Raw genomic sequence first — 3,724 nt, forward strand, 5'->3', positions numbered from 1 at the left:
CAAGACCCACAAAGTCCTTTGGGGAGACAGAGAGAGAGTATGCCAGCGCACACCAGAGCGCTATATAACAGAGGGATGTACACTAATACAAAGTGAATTTTCCCCCAATAGCTGCTTATATAACCTTTTGCGCCTAAATTTTTGTGCCCCCCCTCTTTTTTACCCTTTCCGTAGTGTATACTGCAGGGGAGAGCCTGGGGAGCGTCCTTCCAGCGAAGCTGTGAAGAGAAAATGGCGCTAGCTGTGCTGAGAAAGGTAGCCCCGCCCCTTCATCGGCAGGCTTCTCCCGCTTTTTTAATAGTATTTATGGCGGGGGATTAGGCACATATACAGTTTAGAACTGTATTATGTGCATTTTGCCAAGTAAGGTATACAAATTGCAGCCCAGAGCGCCCCCAGCGCCCTGCACCCACCAGTGACCGGAGCGTGTGGTGTGCTGTGGGAGCAATGGCTCACAGCTGCAGTGCTGTGAGCTACCTTATTGAAGACCGGAGTCTTCAGCCGCCGATTTTCTCCCGGAATCTTCCGTCTTCTGGCTCTGCAAGGGGGACGGCGGCGCGTCTTCTGGCTCTGCAAGGGGGACGGCGGCGCGGCTCCGGGAACGGACGATCGAGGTCGGGCCCTGTGTTCGATCCCTCTGGAGCTAATGGTGTCCAGTAGCCTTAGAAGCACAAGCTAGCTGCAAGCAGGTAGGTTTGCTTCTCTCCCCTAAGTCCCTCGTAGCAGTGAGTCTGTTGCCAGCAGATCTCACTGAAAATAAAAAACCTAACAAATACTTTCTTTTCTAGTAAGCTCAGGAGAGCCCACTAGGTGCATCCAGCTCTGGCCGGGCACAGATTCTAACTGAGGTCTGGAGGAGGGGCATAGAGGGAGGAGCCAGTGCACACCAGATGTAGTACCTAATCTTTCTGAGTGCCCAGTCTCCTGAGGAGCCCGTCTATTCCCCATGGTCCTTACGGAGTACCCAGCATCCACTAGGACGTCAGAGAAAATGGCGCTGTTGTGCTGAAGAAGGCCCCGCCCCCTCAGCGGCAGGCTTCTCCCGCATTTTGTATAATATTAATGGCGGGGTTTTTTGCACATACAGTTTTATAAACTGTATTATGTGCATTTTGTGCCAAAAGGTAATCTAATTGCTGCCCAGGGCGCCCCCCACCCAACAGTGACCGGAGTGTGTGGTGTGCTGTGGGAGCAATGGCGCACAGCTGCAGTGCTGTGCGCTACCTTAATGAAGACAGGAGTCTTCAGCCGCCGATTTCGTCGCTTCTTCTGGCTCTGCAAGGGGGACGGCGGCGCGGCTCCGGACGATCGAGGTCTGGCCCTGTGTTCGATCACTCTGGAGCTAATGGTGTCCAGTAGCCTTAGAAGCACAAGCTAGCTGCAAGCAGGTAGGTTTGCTTCTCTCCCCTCAGTCCCTCGTAGCAGTGAGTCTGTTGCCAGCAGATCTCACTGAAAATAAAAAACCTAACAAACACTTTCTTTCTAGCAAGCTCAGGAGAGCCGACTAGGAGCACCCAGCTCTGGCCGGGCACAGATTCTAACTGAGGTCTGAAGGAGGGGCATAGAGGGAGGAGCCAGTGCACACCAGATAGTACCTAATCTTTCTTTTAGAGTGCCCAGTCTCCTTCGGAGCCCGTCTATTCCCCATGGTCCTTACGGAGTTCCCAGCATCCACTAGGACGTCAGAGAAAATAAGATTTTACTCACCGGTAAATCTATTTCTCGTAGTCCGTAGTGGATGCTGGGAACTCCGTAAGGACCATGGGGAATAGACGGGCTCCGCAGGAGACTGGGCACTCTAAAAGAAAGATTAGGTACTATCTGGTGTGCACTGGCTCCTCCCTCTATGCCCCTCCTCCAGACCTCAGTTAGGATACTGTGCCCAGAAGAGCTGACACAATAAGGAAGGATTTTGAATCCCGGGTAAGACTCATACCAGTCACACCAATCACACCGTATAACTCGTGATACTATACCCAGTTAACAGTATGAAATATAACTGAGCCTCTCAACAGATGGCTCAACAATAACCCTTTAGTTAGGCAATAACTATATACAAGTATTGCAGACAATCCGCACTTGGGATGGGCGCCCAGCATCCACTACGGACTACGAGAAATAGATTTACCGGTGAGTAAAATCTTATTTTCTCTGACGTCCTAGTGGATGCTGGGAACTCCGTAAGGACCATGGGGATTATACCAAAGCTCCCAAACGGGCGGGAGAGTGCGGATGACTCTGCAGCACCGAATGAGAGAACTCAAGGTCCTCCTCAGCCAGGGTATCAAATTTGTAGAATTTAGCAAATGTGTTTGCCCCTGACCAAGTTGCAGCTCGGCAAAGTTGTAAAACCGAGACCCTCGGGTAGCCGCCCAAGATGAGCCCACCTTCCTTGTGGAATGGGCTTTTACTGATTTAGGATGCGGCAATCCAGCCGCAGAATGCGCCAGCTGAATTGTGCTACAAATCCAGCGAGCAATAGTCTGCTTAGAAGCAGGAGCACCTATTTTGTTGGGTGCATACAGGATAAAAAGCGAGTCAGTTTTCCTGACTCCAGCCGTCCGGGAAACATACATTTTCAAGGCCCTGACTACGTCCAGTAACTTGGAATCTTCCAAGTCCCTAGTAGCCGCAGGCACTACAATAGGTTGGTTCAAGTGAAAAGCTGATACCACCTTAGGGAGAAACTGGGGACGAGTCCTCAATTCTGCCCTATCCATATGGAAAATCAGATAAGGGCTTTTACATGACAAAGCCGCCAATTCTGACACCCGCCTGGCCGAAGCCAAGGCCAATAACATGACCACTTTCCACGTGAGATATTTCAGATCCACAGTTTTAAGTGGCTCAAACCAATGTGATTTCAGGAAACTCAACACCACATTGAGATCCCAAGGTGCCACAGGAGGCACAAAAGGGGGCTGAATATGTAGCACTCCCTTTACAAAAGTCTGAACTTCAGGCAGTGAAGCCAGTTCTTTCTGGAAGAAAATCGACAGAGCCGAAATCTGGACCTTAATGGAACCCAATTTTAGGCCCATAGTCACTCCCGACTGTAGGAAGTGCAGAAAACGACCCAGCTGAAATTCCTCTGTAGGGGCCTTCCTGGCCTCACACCACGCAACATATTTTCGCCAAATACGGTGATAATGGTTTGTGGTTACTTCTTTCCTGGCTTTTATCAGCGTAGGAATGACTTCCTCCGGAATGCCCTTTTCCTTTAGGATCCGGAATTCAACCGCCATGCCGTCAAACGCAGCCGCGGTAAGTCTTGGAACAGACAGGGCCCCTGCTGTAGCAGATCCTGTCTGAGCGGTAGAGGCCATGGGTCCTCTGATATCATTTCTTGAAGTTCTGGGTACCAAGCTCTTCTTGGCCAATCCGGAACTACGAGTATCGTTCTTACTCCTCGCCTTCTTATTCTCAGTACCTTTGGTATGAGAGGCAGAGGAGGGAACACATAAACCGACTGGTACACCCACGGTGTCACTAGAGCGTCCACAGCTATCGCCTGAGGGTCCCTTGATCTGGCGCAATATCTCTTTAGCTTTTTGTTGAGGCGGGACGCCATCATGTCCACCTGTGACCTTTCCCAACGGTTTACCAACAGTTGGAAGACTTCTGGATGAAGTCCCCACTCTCCCGGGTGTAGGTCGTGTCTGCTGAGGAAGTCCGCTTCCCAGTTGTCTACTCCCGGAATGAACACTGCTTTCAGTGCTATGAC

The sequence above is a fragment of the Pseudophryne corroboree genome, chromosome 6, assembly GCF_028390025.1.
Source record: "Pseudophryne corroboree isolate aPseCor3 chromosome 6, aPseCor3.hap2, whole genome shotgun sequence".
Lineage (NCBI taxonomy): Eukaryota > Metazoa > Chordata > Amphibia > Anura > Myobatrachidae > Pseudophryne > Pseudophryne corroboree.